This window comes from Heteronotia binoei, chromosome 8 (assembly GCF_032191835.1).
Source record: "Heteronotia binoei isolate CCM8104 ecotype False Entrance Well chromosome 8, APGP_CSIRO_Hbin_v1, whole genome shotgun sequence".
NCBI classification, from domain to species: domain Eukaryota; kingdom Metazoa; phylum Chordata; class Lepidosauria; order Squamata; family Gekkonidae; genus Heteronotia; species Heteronotia binoei.
In genome coordinates, this window is record NC_083230.1 from 78,677,612 (window position 1) to 78,694,072 (window position 16,461).

General features: G+C 40.3%; 1 protein-coding gene across 1 annotated transcript in view; it reads right to left on the minus strand.

The window, feature by feature from the left end:
* SERHL2 (serine hydrolase like 2) overlaps window positions 1-16,461 on the minus strand; it is a 48,854-nt gene that overhangs the window by 20,672 nt on the left and 11,721 nt on the right. The window lies entirely within an intron of this gene.

The following is a 16,461-nucleotide window of genomic DNA, read 5'->3' on the forward strand; positions in this document are numbered from 1 at the left end:
TCAGAAACTACAGGCCAATCTCTCTCCTTAATAGCGACTACAAGATTTTCGCCGCAATTTTAGCAAATAGGTTAAAGAAAGTAATTGGTGGCTTAATCCATGAAGACCAAACGGGCTTTGTTCCGGGTCGCCTTATGAGCCAGAATGTGAGGCTGCTATTAAATACGATTGAATATTACAGAGACCATCCTGACAAACAATTTGCGGGTATCATGGTGGACGCCGAAAAAGCATTTGATAATGTGAACTGGAACTTTATGGGAGCGACATTGGCCGCGGCTGGCTGTGGTGAAAAGTTTTGTAAAATGGTTGCAGCAATCTACTCGAAGCAAGCAGCGAAAGTTAATTTCAATGGAGTGATGTCTGACCCAATAGAAATAGAACAAGGCACCAGACAGGGGTGCCCCCTATCACCCCTGCTCTTTATTTTGACGTTGGAACCTTTAATCAAGAAAATTAGAGAAGATCCCAAAATTCAAGGAGCCAGAATAAATAATGAAGAATTCAAGACCTTGGCGTTTGCAGACGACATAGTATTTATTTTGGAACAACCGATTTCTTCGATAGCTCTTCTAAAACAAAGATTAAGAGAATTCGGAGAAGTTTCCGGCTTTAAATTGAACGTCTCTAAGACAAAAATCTTAGCGAAAACATGGATAAAGCCCAAATTGAACTTCTTGAACAACTTTCAGGATTTAAGTATGAAAGAAAAATAAAATACCTTGGAATTTATTTAACAAACGATTTAAAGAGTCTGTACAGAGACAATTATGAAAAAATACTGAAAGAGATTCGCAATGATTTAATCAGATGGAAAGACCTCCAAATATCACTCTTAGGCAGAATTGCTACAATTAAAATGAACATTCTTCCCAGAATCTTATTCTTTTTTCAAACAATCCCAATTATTTTACCCAAGTTATTTTTCCAGCAACTTAACTGCATGACCAAAACGTTTATCTGGCAGGGTAAGAAAGCCAGAATAAAATTGAAAGTTTTACAGGACAGTAAATTAAGAGGCGGTCTGGCTCTTCCTGAATGGAACCTATACTATAAGGCCTGCTGTATTGCGTGGTTAAGAGATTGGTGTATGTTGAGTAACAAGAGACTATTGGCCATGGAAGGTGCTGGTCTGGGGGAAGGCTGGCATAATTATATGTGGTATCATACTCCTAACAGATCCGGCCGTTTTCTTAGACATGAAATAAGAAGATCCCTATACAGGACCTGGCTGGAAATTAAAGTGCATTATTCTTATACTCCAAAGTGGATATCTCCAATAGAAGCTTTGACCCACCCTAATTTGTATAATTGGGATAATCAACAAAACTATGGCTATTTGTTGGACGACCAGAACGCCCTGATCGAGGAAGAACTTTCCAAGCTGAGTTGGTGGGTACAATGTCAGCTTAAATCAAGATTTCAAAAGGATAAAGAAAAAGGATTTTCGAATAAACCAATTGAATTGGACCTTATTTTAGAGGCCAAGCAGAAGATTATCTCCAAGGTTTATGATTGGCTGCTCCAAATTAAGATGCAAGATGAGACTGTAAAAGAATCATGGATCCGCTGGTTGAAAGACTTTGGATTTAACATGGACTTGGTTGAGTGGGAAAAACTATGGAAACAGAATTTGAAATTAATAAAACCAGCAGATTTTAAAGAAAACCTGTATAAAATGGTATACAGATGGTACCTCACTCCAGATAGACTGGCTAGAATATATCCCACATATTCAAACAAATGTTGGAAGTGTCGAGAAATTAAAGGATCCTTGTTTCATATTTGGTGGCAATGTGAAGAAGCCAGAAAATACTGGGCCCAAGTCAATATTTGGGCACAAAAAATCTTGAAAATAAAAATTAGTCATGTACCAGAACTATACCTCTTGAATATTTGTAGACAAAACTTTCCTACGACAAAACTAAAACTATTACTATACATAGTTACTGTTGCCAGAATACTTTATGCTAAGTATTGGAAGACCAATAAAATCCCCAACAGAGAGGAATTCATTACCAAACTGTTAGATGCCGCAGAATCTGATTTAATGTCCATAAGATTAAGAGATGGCAATGTGCAAAAATGCCAGGAGGAATGGGATCCCATATATAAGTGGGTAAAAAGTAAAGGTGTTGATTTGGAGTAACAGAAGTTTATTGATCCTCTCCATTCCTTAGTGTGAATGAGTTTGTAGTTGTAGTGGTTTTTCTTTTCAATTGTATTGTTGTGTATTCCCTATTGTGTTCTATTGTGTTTTATTGTGTTTTATTGTGTTCTATTGTGTTTTATTATCTTTTCGCTTATTGTTGTTTTGGATGTATTTGTTTCTTTTTATTATTTGTTTGTTTGCTTGCTTGCTTAATAAAAAACTATATCCTAAAAAAAAAGAAAAGAAATTTTATATCCAGAATAAAACTTGGTTGTCTTAAAAATACCACTGGACTCAAACTTTGTTCTGTTATCTATGAATCAGGTTATATAAATACTCAGTCTTCGTTTTTTTTTTTAAAGGGAAGCCTTTAATTTCTTTCACTATGGAGATACACCTTTCCTCTTACATGTCCACAATGAAAGGGTATACAATACCTAATACACAAACTGTTACACCATTATAACAATATAATGAATCCAACTGCTGATTGAAAACATCTGAAAAGACTTGGTGGCAAGGTAGGGCAGGGAAATCTACCATGTGGAAGCCCTGTTGCCGCTGTGCTATATCATAAGCTTCAACAGCAATGGGAAAGCCACCCAAGCCCCTTCCTGTGTGGAAAATGCCAGAGTGTTCAAAGGTATGGTGTGATTCTCCTGATTTTTCTAGTCTGGTACTATCAACAGTCATGCTGTTCTGGATTGCATAGCTTGCCTGTATTGAGAGAGAAATGTTACTTGGGGAGAAAGCACAAAGGATTTAATCATCCAAAGGGAATAAACAGGACATCAGAAATAAGATCTACACATTTGCAGAATCAATAGATGAATTTGAGCTAGTCTGTATCTTGAATCCTAATCTACTTTACCAGGTTGTTGTGACAATAAAATATATGAGCTCACTGTATGTTAGCCTCTGCTTCCTGAAAGGAGTATATATGATCTGTCTGTCTCTATAAAAGACAGTTGCAAACATTCTGTTCTAAGTCTGATGCTAGAGTGGGCTAACAGTTAGGACTGGGGTCACTTGGATTCCCAGTTAGTTATCAGCCACTCTGGTTGACTTTGGGCCAGCCACTTTCTCAACTTAACCTACCTCCTAGGGTTATAATGCAGATGAAATGGTAGGGAGAACCATGTTTACTGCCTGAACGTAAGAGAGAATAGGGCTCTGTATTGCAGAGTGGGTTTGATTCTCAGTTTGAAATTGCCAGAGCCAGAAAGCAGACTCGCCTTCTGCACAGTGCTTTCCCAAAAGCAACCATTTCATTTGTCCAATATAAGCAAATTGCTCCTGTTTTCTGTTCTAGGGGGACATACAGCAATACAGTTTGAAACACTGTGGAAGTAAGGATAAAAATCTCTCCACCACCCTAGGTATTGGGTGGCCCAGCCCCAGTGGAGATTCTGTAATGTGTATATGCATGCACAATATTCAGGTTTCAGAGATCTCATGTAACCGCTTCATTTGTTTATATACAGAGAGAGAGAGAGAGAGAGAATTTGCTTAATAATAAAATCAGCTACCAGCCTCTTGTGGCCACTATGAGTAACTTCAAGCACAGTATGAGTGTTGTGTCAGATCTTAATTATGAAGTAAAAATGATGGAGAACAGCAGGCATCACTAGAGATTCCCATCCGACTTTGCAGTCTCCAGTAATAAGAGTAATAGGCTCCATTTTCTTATTAGCAACAAAAGCCATGTATCATTCAAATGTTTTACTGAATGAGTGCTGTCACCTTTGTTTCTGTGCTTTTATCAGTGGTCACAAGCTGGAATTCAGCAGTCTTCTGTATGCCAGAAAAAGATCCATCTGTTGAACTCTAGCTTGTCACACAGTTGTTAAATGCGGAGGAGCCCTGCGGGGAGGCAAACCTAGTTTGAAGACAGCTGTTGTTTCCCATGTTCTTATCCCATTAATAAAATAAAAACTCCCCCCACAATTTTAGAGAGGAACAGAAGAAGAGCCATGCCAGGTCAGACCAAAGACCCATCAAAGTTTGTTACTATAGTGACCAGTTAGCTGCCTCTAGGGAGTTCAGAAGCAGGATGACTGCAACAGCATCCTGCCACCCATGCTCCCCAATAACTGATTGGTAGCGGCTGTTTCAAGGTGGGAAGCAACTACCAGTCACAAGCTTCCACCAGGAAAAGGCTTTGCCCATTTTCCTGGACCATGGGGAAGGTGCCACATCAGGCAGTGGTGCTGAGAAGAGCCACATGTGGCTTCCAAGTTACAAAGTAAAACCAACTTAGGGTAAAGCTCTAAATAGCACACACCTCTCAGTTCAAAATAATCCTAACAAATGAGTATTCCTGTACAAGCTGGATGATCTAAGCATCACATCACTGCCAGAGAATCAATGTGCATTGAAGAGAAAAGGCTTAGAAAAGTGAATGTGATAATGTACTTAACAAATAAGAGCACTGTATTAAGTACCAAGAAGTGAGGTGTATCAGTGAGTATTTATATGGGAATTTTAATTTCCTAAGTGTATTACCTCATTTCAGCACTGAGGAAGAGGCTCAGTGCATATTCCATGTATGACAAAGGCTATGGGTTCAATTCCTAATGTTTCCAGTTAAAAGATCACAAAAATCAAGACTGAGACAGATCTCTGCTGGAAATTTTAGAGACCTGCTACCGATCAGAAAGGAGATAAATAAGCTAGATGTATCAGGGGTCTGACTTAGGATAAATCAACTTCATACATTCATACATTTTAATAGAGCACTTTTTATTTGCATATTCTTCCACGATTTTGTTCATATCAAAATAATGGAATATGATTTAATTTCTCAAGGCACATCTAGGCTGCAGTGAGGCAATGCCCATCTAGTTTGATAGCAGCAAGCAAGGCCATAGCAGCAGTGATGGAGAGCAGTGAGAACCCAGGAGGAGAAAGCATCACTGTGGCTACCTAGGCAACCCAGGTAACTACAGCTGGCTTCCAGCCCAGTTGACTACTTCTTTGGGGGCCCTGTATCAGTAAGATTGCTACCATCCAGGTGGCACCTGGAGATCTCCCGCTATTCCAACTGAACTCCAGACAGCCAAGATCAGTTCTCCTGGAGAAAATAGCTGCTTTGAACTCTAGGCATTACCTTGTGGAAGTCCCTCCTCTTCCTATACCCTGCACTTCCTAGGCTCCACCCCAAAAATCTCTAGGTATTTTCCAACTCAGAGCTGCAGCCCTATGTGTCAGTTACCAAGTAAGGGTTGACCCCAAAAGGGGATTGACCTTTGGCTTGCCAGAGGCCATGTCTGTGGTATTACATTAAACATTTTAGGCAGCAATTGGGGTGCCACTAGGGCCAGGTCTAATGTAGGGCCAGGTCTAATGTAGTCAAACATGTGAGGCTTCAGGTGTCTATGTTCCAGTGCCCAAAGCTTGAAGAATAAGAAGGAAGAGCTTGAGCTTCTAATGCAGACAGAGGGAATGATTTAGTAGGCATAAGAACAAAAGAGAAGCCATGTTGGATCAGGCCAATGGCCCATCCACTCCAACACTCTGTGTCACACAGTGGTCAAAAAACCCAGGTGCCATCAGGAGGTCCATCAGTGGAGCATTACAGAGACTTGGTGGGATCATTCCCATAACTGGAATGTAGTAGATGATGGATATGAGTTGTTCAAGAAAAACCAAAAGGGTGAAACAGGAGGCAGAGTGATGCTGCATGTGAGGAGAGGGTTGGTTGTCAGGAAATACTGGAGGAGGAGTGGAAAGTATTAGGGTGATGATAAGGGAAGGAAGGACAAACAATATTGTAGTTGGAGTCTGCTACAGACCTCCTAACCAGGGGGAGGAGGTGGATGCTGCCCTCCTTGAACAGCTTGACAGGGTGTCCAAACAACATTACCTGGTAGTTATGGGTGACTTCAACCTCCCTGATGTGTGCTGGGAAACAAATTCTGCAAAGCGTCCACAGTCATGCAGGTTCCTGAACTTCTTTCATCAAATGAAAGAGGAAGCTATGAGGGGCTCAGCTGTACTTGACAATATTGACCAACAGGCAAGAGATTGTAGATGGGGTGAAGCTGACGGGGACCTTAGGGGGAAGTGACCATGTCCTGCTAGAATTCCTTTTGCTGTGGGAGACCAAGAAAATTTGTAGCCACATGTGTATGTTAGATTCAGCAGGGCAGACTTTAATGAACTGAGAGGCATTATGAGAATAATTCCATGGGCAAAACTGCTGGATGGAAAAAGAGCAAGTGAGGGGTGGGCTCTCCTAAAACAAGAGCTCTTGCAAGCTAAAGCCATCGCTGTTCCAACAAGAAGGGAACATGGTAGAGAATCCAAAAAGCCAATGTGGATGAACAGAGAATTCTGTGATGTGCTAAGGGCAGAGCCAGCTTGTCCACTAGGCAAAGTAGGTGGTTGCCTAGGGCGCCGGCAGGGTGGGGGCATCAAATTCAGCCTCCCCCTCCCGCCTAGGCAAACGCCTAGTTTGCCCACTCCCCAGCCTCCTCCCCCCTCCCTTCCCCACCCCATGTCTATTTCAATGCTGGAACAGGGCTCTAGCGCCATGTTCCCAGCTATCTAAAGGTGCGCCCCCCCCCCAGTCAATCGGCAGGTAAAACTGTGCCGCGTGGTCACACTCACTGTCTGTCAGGACTAGCTCCTGAAAGGGCGGCCCTGCTGCCACTGACTCCTCTCTACTTCCTTCCCATCCAGGAAGTGAGGTGGAGTCAGCGGCAGCGGGGCCGCCCTTTCAGGATGCTGGATCTGACAGACAGAGAACACAGATGCACAGCGCAGTTTTACCCGCCAATCAGCTGATCGGGGGGGGGGAGGCCTTTAGATAGCCGGGAACGCAGCACTAGAGCCCTGTTCCGGCATTGAAATAGACATGGGGTGGGGAAGGGAGGAGGGAGGAGAAGGCGTGGAGGGGAGGGGGAGGCGCAGAGGGGAGGGGGAGGCGCGGGGGGCACTGTGGAGGGGAGCAGCAGGCAGTGAGCCTGCCTAGGGCACCATGCGGTGTCAGGCCAGTACTGGCTAAGGGAGAAAAAAGGAAATGTTCAAGAAATGGCGACAAGGACATATTTCTAAATAAGAGTATTTTTGGGTTGCTAGGCACTGTAGGTCAGCCATCAGAGAGACCAAAGACCACAGTGAGCTAAAGCTGGCCGGGGAGGCTTGCTATGACAAGAAAATCTTCTTCAGATATGTGAGGAGCAAATCTAGAATAAAAGAGATGTTGGGCCCACTGTTGGGTGAAAGTGGAGAAACTCTGACAAAGGACAGAGAAAGCAGAAAGACTTAATGCCTATTTTGCCTTCGTTTTCTTCCCTGAAGAAAAGTAAAGATTCATGTAGAGATGGTAGTAGGTAAGGCATGGCGTCTGGGCTGTTGGTTGACATGGACAGAATGGTAATTGAGAAGCACCTGGCTGCATTGAATTAATACAAATCCCCCAGAACAGATGGTATGCATCCAAGAGTGCTCAAAGAACTTTCAAGAGAGCTTGCAGAGTCTTTGTCCATCATCTTTCAGACTTTTTGGAGGATGGGAGACATGCCACAAGACTGGAGGAGGCTAGCTGTTATCCCAGTTTTCAAAAAAGGGAGGAGGAATGATGACCCAGGAAACTACAGGCCAGTCAATCTGGCCTCTGTCCCAGGGAAGACAATGGAGCAGATTTTAAAGGGATCAATCTGCAAGCATCTAAAGGAAAACTTGATGGAGGAGGAGATTGGATTTGTACTCCACCCTTCACTACCCAAAGGAGAGTGGCTTACAATATCCTTTCCCTTCCCCTCCCCACAACAGACACCCTGTGAGCAATGCTCCCTCTAACCTGAGGAGTCTTGTGAGCAAAAATTCTGCTTCATGAGCTACTGGCAATAAAGCTGTGAGTGACCGATTTGGCTACTGCATAAATTAGTTTGCTCTGGGGGTCATGCTTCCTGAGCTAAGTTTAAAATGTGTGAGCCAGAGGCTAAAAACCTGTGAGTTAGCTCACACTAACTTAACTTGGAGGGAACACTGCCTGTTGTTGCGGAATTTTGGGTTGGGTCTCTTATGAAATGGGCAAACACCTTTGAGTTAGCTCTCTTTATGATCCTAACGATATTCTATATGGTCTTAAACATACTCTGAAACATACTCTTTTTGAAAGTAGCCCGGCTCTTATGAAACGAGCACTAAGCCCATCAAGCACCTTAGAAGCTTCTATATTTTTCTATGAGTTTTGACTGCAGTTATGAATTTGGCCACCAAAGGTTTCAGTTTCTCAACATCATGGAGCCTCTATAGAGGCCAGATGGGGTTACTGGGTACAAGTTCAACCACTATGGTAGTCATTGGCATAAACCCAGGAACTAGGTTTAGGGAACTGGTTGCCTGAGGTGTTCCCAGCCATTATTGTTTATTTGGCTGAAAAATTATTTACTGCTGAATGACACAAGTAGCTGTGTGTATGAGATAGGAAGTAGGAGGCATGAGGTCATAAAAACCTACTTAAACTGTGGATTTTTTGGCTCACGCTGCTGATCTGGACCAGAGTGTAGCTACACTGTGTCAGAGTATGCCACACTAATTGGGACTGAGACTCTTGGACTGCTCTGCAGAGATAGTTTCTTCTGCTGAGCAGCCTAAGAGAAGGTACAGCCTTTGCTGATTTAAACCACCTTTGGTTTGAGATCTCAAACATAGAGAAAATGTTCAGACTTAGAATCTGGAGCATAGCTCTGATAGAATGGGATTTGGGACTTAGATTTTAAATGGGAAAATGTAGACTAATAAGGCTAAGTCCTATTGGGACTTATATTTTTCATTATTGCTTTATTGTATTTTATGCTTTATGCTCTAATTGTGTAAACTGTTTTCTGTTCTGTCTTTCTATCCATATATCTGAAGCCTTCTGTCTAAAGAAGAAACTGAAATGTACAATGGTATCTAAACCATTTGCCTTCTGTCTAAAGAGAAACTTGGAGTCTAATAAACTGTTTTTGCTTTGAGAAGCCTGGTGTCAGATAAAGTTTATCTACGAAGTCTTAAAATGTATTAGTGGGTATATATTAGCCTTCTGGTAACTGCAAGTTGTTTTAGTTCCCACAAGGTTTTGATTTTGGTGTTTTATATTATTGAGAGTATGAGAGAAATTCCCCAACATTTTTGGTGACCCCAACGTGAAGTATCTCTTTAACAGGTATTAGATCATAATGAGGGTATGCGTAGCTGTGGGAGTGTGTGTAAAGTACATTTGATTATTACTATGCGTATCTGCATGGTTTGTCTGTGACTGTTTGGGTTATTGGATGCTGGGGAAGCTATAAGTCCCACATCACCTGTGAGGTAGGTGGAGCTGAGATACCTCTCCCAGAACAGCTCTGTGACTGACTCAACGTCACACATTGGTAGGTGCATGTAGAGGAGTGGGGAATCAAACCAGTTCTCCCAGTTAAGAGTTCACACACTTTACCACTACACCAAACTTGGTGATCCAGGGAAGTCAACATGGAATTGTCCCCAACAGGTCCTGCCAGACCAACCTGCCAGACCAACCTTCTTTGATCAAGGGACAAGCTTACTGGATCAAGGGAATTCTGCTGATGTTGTTTACCTGAATTTCAATAAAGCTTTAGACAGGGTTCCCCATGATGTTCTGATGGGTAAACTAGAGAACTGTGGACTGGACTCTAGGATAGTTAGGTGGATAGGGACCTGGTTGAAGAACTGCACTCAAAGAATAGTTATAAATGGCATTTCATGTTAATGAAGGGAGGCATCTAGTGGGGTGCCACAGGGTTCAGTTCTGGGCCTGATACTCTTCAATATTTTTATCAATGATCGGGATGACACCAAATTGGGAGGAGGGGTGAACACACCAGAAGAGACAGAATTCAACAAGACCTGAACACACTGGAAAAGTGGGCGGAAGTTAATAAGATGCAATTTAACAAGGATAAGTGTCACGTTATACATCTAGGTAACAAAAATGAGAAACACGCATACTTTTTTTTTAATAAACAATTTTTATTAGTAACATATGGTAGCAAAACTATATCTACATCTTATAAAGACTTAAAAAAGAGAAATTCTTCTACCCCGTATCTTACTTTCCCCCCCACCCCTCCCCCTATTACTTGACCCCCGCCAGTGTTATTTACTTAAAAAAAAACAAATATTAAAGGTACCTTTAACTATTAAAAAACCAAAAACTATACTTTTGTTTTTTTTTAAAAATGAAAAACTTAATCATTATCAAAAATTGTCCAATGTCCTTTTATTTTCCACTCTTTTTCTACGTATCTTCTGAACTTCTTCCACTCCAACTTAAAAAGCTCCAAATCATAGTCTCTTAATTTTCTTGTTAATTTGTCCATTTCACTCCATGGCATAACTTTTATAATCCAGTCCCATTAATCATTATCAAAAATTGTCCAATGTCCTTTTATTTTCCACTCTTTTTCTACATATCTTCTGAACTTCTTCCACTCCAACTTAAAAAACTCCAAATCATAGTCTCTTAATTTTCTTGTTAATTTGTCCATTTCACTCCATGACATAACTTTTATAATCCAGTCCCATTTCTCTGGTATTTTTTCTTGCTTCCACAGCTGCTCATACAATGTCCTAGCAGCTGAGAGCAAGTGCCATATTAAAGTTCTATCTTCTTTTGGAAATTTTTTCATTTGTAATCCCAGCAGAAAACTCTCTGCAACTTTGTTAAATTCATATCCCAAAATCTTAGAAATCTCTTGCTGAATCATTTGCCAAAACATTTTAGCTCTTTCACAAGTCCACCACATATGGTAGAAAGAACCTTCATGCTTTTTACATTTCCAACACCTGTCTGGCATCTTGTTGTTCATCTTTGCTAATTTTTTTGTAGTCATGTACCATCTATACATCATCTTAAAACAGTTCTCTTTAATACTATGACATGTTGCGAGTTTCATAGAGTTCTTCCACAAATATTCCCAAGATTCCATCTTTATTTCTTTATTTACATTAATTGCCCATTTTATCATTTGAGATTTCACTGCTTCATCTTCTGTAGACCATTGTAAAAGTAATTTGTATACTTTTGAAATTAATTTCTCATTATCTCCGAGCAGAACTCTTTCCATTTCTGTTTGGTCTTTCCTTATTCCTTCGGTTTTAATATCATTCTCCACCAAACTTTTTATTTGTTGCATTTGAAACCAATCATATTTGTAACTCAATTCTTCAGCAGTTTTCAGTTCTGTTTTTCCACTTTATATTTTTAATAGCTGATTATATGATAGCCATTTTTCTTTGGCTGTTTTAGCCGTTATCTTTATCACTTCGGCTGGCACTATCCATAAAGGTCTCCTCTCATCACCATATTTCTTATACTTTATCCATGTATTTAATAGATTACTTCTTTTTTTTGTTATTTATACTTTATTACATTTTTCATAAAGCATATCACAGACGTTCATTCCGTCGAACGAACGGAGGCACTTATCCAACACCTTGTGCATCGCCACCATATATTCTCCTAATCTAAACTGCCTGAACTGATCGAGTTAATTAGATGCCGGCATGCCAGTTCCCCTTTCCGAGAGCCCCCGGGTAAACAAGTCCCAGATTTCAAAATGCAGAGCTTTAAACATTAGATGCTTCTAGAAAAGCGGACCAAATCTCTTCAAATTGTTGTTGTTGACATTGCCGGCGATATGCTATCCTTTCTTGCACAGCCAAAGCATACATTCCCTCAAGCCAAGTAGTAATCGTGCCGGTGAAGCCTTCACGCCACTGCAGCAGAATAAGCCGCTTCGCAATCATTATCGCACGTGCCGCCCATCTTCGCTGCCAACGAGTCAGTGACCAGGTCGTCGGGAAATAATTCAGTAATATCTGCATGGCAGAAATAGACTGGTCAATGTTAAGTACCTTTTGCATCCATCGAGCAATCCCATCCCAGAAATATTTTAACATCGGGCATTTCCACAGCATATGAACCAGGCCCGCCTCTGAGCGTAGACACCGCCAACAAGCCGAAGATTCAGCCAAATTGTGCTTATACAGACGAAGAGGAGTCCCATAAATCCTGAACAAAAGCTTTTGTTGAATTAAAATCAAACGAAGATCTTTCGAACAATGGCGGAGACCACTACAGATAGCTGCCCATTGAAAAGGGTAAATAGGGCAGTTAATTTCCTCGCTCCATTGACAACGCAAGTCTTCCATAGAGTATTGCACATCTTTTTTCAGGCATAAATATAAAAATTTAATAGATTACTTCTTATATAATGGTGAGAGAAAAGACCATCCATCCTCTTTTTTCCATAATACAGGTATGCATGCCAGCCAAATTTATTTCCGTGGCCTTCCAACACTAAAAGTTTTTTATTTAACAACGTTATCCATTCTTTCATCCATACTAAACTGCTTCATGATACAATTTTAGATCTGGTAATTGGAATCCACCTCTCTCTTTTGCATCTGTCAAAATTTTCATTTTAATCCTTGGTTTCTTCCCAGCCCACACAAATTCTGAGATTTTCCTTCGCCATTTATCAAACTGTTTAGCGTCTTTCACAATAGGAATAGTTTGAAACAGATACATTATCCTTGGTAGAATATTCATTTTTATTGCAGCTATTCTACCCAACAATGACAAATTGAGCTTGTTCCATTTTAGCATATCTTCCTCCATTTTACGCCATAACTTCTCATAATTATTCTTAAACAAATCAATATTTTTCATTGTTATCTCCACCCCTAGGTACTTTACCTTGGAAGTGACTTCACAGCCCGTTAGTCTTTGTAATTCTTGTTGTCTATTCATCTGCGTATTCTTGCACAGAATTTTAGATTTTTCTTTATTTATATAAAGTCCAGCCAACTCCCCAAACTCTTGTATTTTCGTTAACAACAAAGGTGTAACTAGTATGGGGTTTTCATTTATAAACATATCATCAGCAAATGCTCTATATTTGTAAGTACATCCTTTTATTTGTAATCCTTCTACGTCTTTTTCTTCTTAAATCTGCATCAATAAAATTTCAAGAGTCATTATAAACAACAATGGTGAAAGCGGGCAACCTTGTCTAGTACCTTTGTTAATTTTCATTTCATCTGTAAGATCTGCATTAACACACAACCTTGCCCTTTGTTCGGAATATATTGCTTTTATCATTCTTATAAAGCTTTCTCCCAGCTCCATCTTGTCCATTACTGCAAACATAAAGTCCCAGTTTAAGTTGTCAACTTAACACGCATACTTTTTTAATTTTAAAAGTTTATTAACAATTTCAAGAATACATAAAAATAGTTAATTAAAGATACAGGAATCAATAGAATACTGTTGTATTCTGAATGAACTTGGAGATTAATATTTCTAAAAAGATATACAAAAATTATGAAAACATTTTGGAAACAGCTAAAATTGTATTTGTAGTAATTTAACCATGGTCTATTATTGTGTAATTGTTGCTTATCCTGTGATTCTCTCTGTTATTAGTACCACCTAGAGGTTGGCAACCCTGACTCCCACTCCCCCCTCTCTTGTGGGCATGAACAAGCAGCTAGGCACATAGGCGAAGCCTTTTGATCAGACAGCTTTCTTAAAAAGAGAAAGAACTTTATTCACTACAGCACAGCTTTATGATCTAGAGCACAGTACACAGAGCTTTTTTTTCTGGAAAAAGGGGTGCTAGAACTCTCAAGAGGGAAATGAAGGAGAAACACATGGATGTCCCTCATGAACTTTTAAGCATTTTTTGAGAATTTTGTTTCCACAAAGAGGTTTTGAAACTCTATTCTGCCACATTTGCCCAGGAAAAAAGTCCTGATAGTACATAAGAAAGAGTTTGTAACACAAAGGACAGGTTGCAGAGCTTAAAAAAGAAAGCAAAAAACTTCAACTAGTCAAACTTTAGAGTCACAGCTGCTACCTCAACATCCCTCTAAGGGAAAGGTGGACTTCTCTGCAACCCATGGCAATCATTTTGCTCAATCGAATAAACACTTTAGAACACAGTTTTGAGTCCAATGGCACCTTTTAAGACCAGCAAAGTTTAATTCTGGGTATAAGCTTTTGTATGCTTTTGTATACCCAGAATAAAACGTTGTTGGTCTTAAAGGTGCCACTGGACCCAAACTTTGTTCTGCTGCTTCAGACCAACATGGCTGCCCACCTGAATCTATTTTGCTCAACACTTCGCTGATAAAATCTCTTATCTATTCTGACTTGAATTCTACATTAACAGTGACAGGACCAGATGGTCTCAGGGTGCCAAATTTTTTAGCAGTGTGAGATACCTTTCAGCTTGTTTAGTCTGAAAATACGGACAGGATTTTTGGAAATTTGAGGTGTACCACCTGCTTGTAATACCCTTGTTCCTCCTGGCTGCTTAGATCTGTCAGGGGAGGGCTGATGGACTGGGTCCAGGTGACAGTAAATGCCCCCTTGAGAAAGGGGGTGATGGACCCAGTCTTTAAAAAAAACAAATGAAGTTTATTTATAAACAAAAGCATATACAAAACAATGAAAATCATAATCAGGACATACATTATATGCAGAACATAAATATAATATACCTGTGCATAACAGTAGTCGGTTGGACTAACCAACTAGTATACAGAAGTGTTGTATTACAAGTAGATTGATGTGACATTAATGAGATTTGCCATTGTTCATAAACTGTGGATGAAGAAAGCATACAGTCTTGAACCATCCCAAGCCTACTAGAGAGAGAAAGAGGAGGCAAAAAAGCAAGAAACACAGAAGAAAGCTAATGTAAAGATAATTACAGAAAGATAAGTTGTGATTAAGTCATGTTGGTTGGTAAAATGCAGTGGTAGATCCACTCCTAAAGAACTCTTGACCCAGAAGAGTTGAATAACTACCTCTCAGTTTCAAATGTACTGAGCAAGACCTATGTTGGTCACCCCATAACTCTTAAGAAGCCTTGGCTCAACATGTGGTTTCTGCCTTCAATTACATTAGTCCCACATCTAAAATTTGGGTAGTGGAGAGAGTGCTGCACAGACTTTGCCAGCATAAATCAGCCATCACTTTCCTGGAAAGCATGTGTCAGAGTTCCTTAATGAACTGACTCGGTCCTAGAGAAGGAGGTGCTTAAGCACAGCTTCTCTGAAAGGCCCACTAAGCTGCTTCCTGGCAAGAGTAAAATTATCTCAACCTTTCACTTTCCAGTATCTTAAACAGTAAGAAAGGAAGCTGTGAAGAGAAGGATGTGAAAAAGATGTAGCTGCTAAAAAGACCAGAAGTTTAAAAAAGAAAATATGACAGGTATTTAGAGACATTTCTTTTTTTTTTAAATCACTTTATCCAAAATAATTTGTATTTAGGGGATGCTGCCAGCATTCTCCTGGTGCCTTTTATTTTCAAATGCCAGTGTTACCACATTCATTACAATGCTCATGAAATCTCAAGATTCTAGCAGCAATGGCAGAGGTGAGGGGAAAGCTTGTACAAGCTCAGAAGTGTTTTTAAAATTGTTAAGCACTGCAGGTTTTTACACTGAAAATCACTTTGCCTTTTTTATCCAGTAACCAGCTAAAATAAAAAAAAAAAGTTCAGAACAGTTGCATATATTCTATTGTGTCTATATTACAATGTCTACTAATAGTGGCGTATAAATTCAGCTTCCCCCATCACAACAAACAAGAGACGCTTCATCTTCCAGCCACTTCTTGTCCCACTACTATGGTCAGTACAGATCATTTGTTTGGGTGCCAGTAGGGGACATGACCAACACAGAGAGACAAGAGGCAGCAACTGTTATGCACATTAAATATACATTTATTTAAAGCATTCATATCCCCTCTTTCTTTAAATCTTTAAGGGGGGTTAAAAAGGTAGTCCCCTGTGCAAGCACCAGTCATTTCTGACTCTGGGGTGATGTCACATCACAACGTTTTCATGGCAGACTTTTTACGGGGTGGTTTGCCATTGCTTTCCCCAGTCATCTACACTTTCCCCCCAGCAAGCTGGGTACTCATTTTACCAACCTTGGAAGGATAGAAGGTTGAGTCAACCTTGAGCCGGCTACCTACACCCGGCTTCCGCTGGGATCAAACTCATGTTGCGAGCAGAGAGCTTGGACTGCAGTACTGCAGCTTTACCACTCTGCACCATGGGGCCCTTGTATTTAATTACAAATATGAAATAGCCATACCCTCTTTGTGCAGTGAGTGTGTAACTCTATTAAAACAGATTTCTCTCCAATGTGGACAAAAGCAGCTTATACAGTCCTTCTCCTCTCCTCCATTTTATCCTCAAACAACCCTGTGAGGTAAGTTAGGCTGATAAAGTGTGACTACCCCAAGGTAACCCAGCAAACAGGAGTGGGGATTCA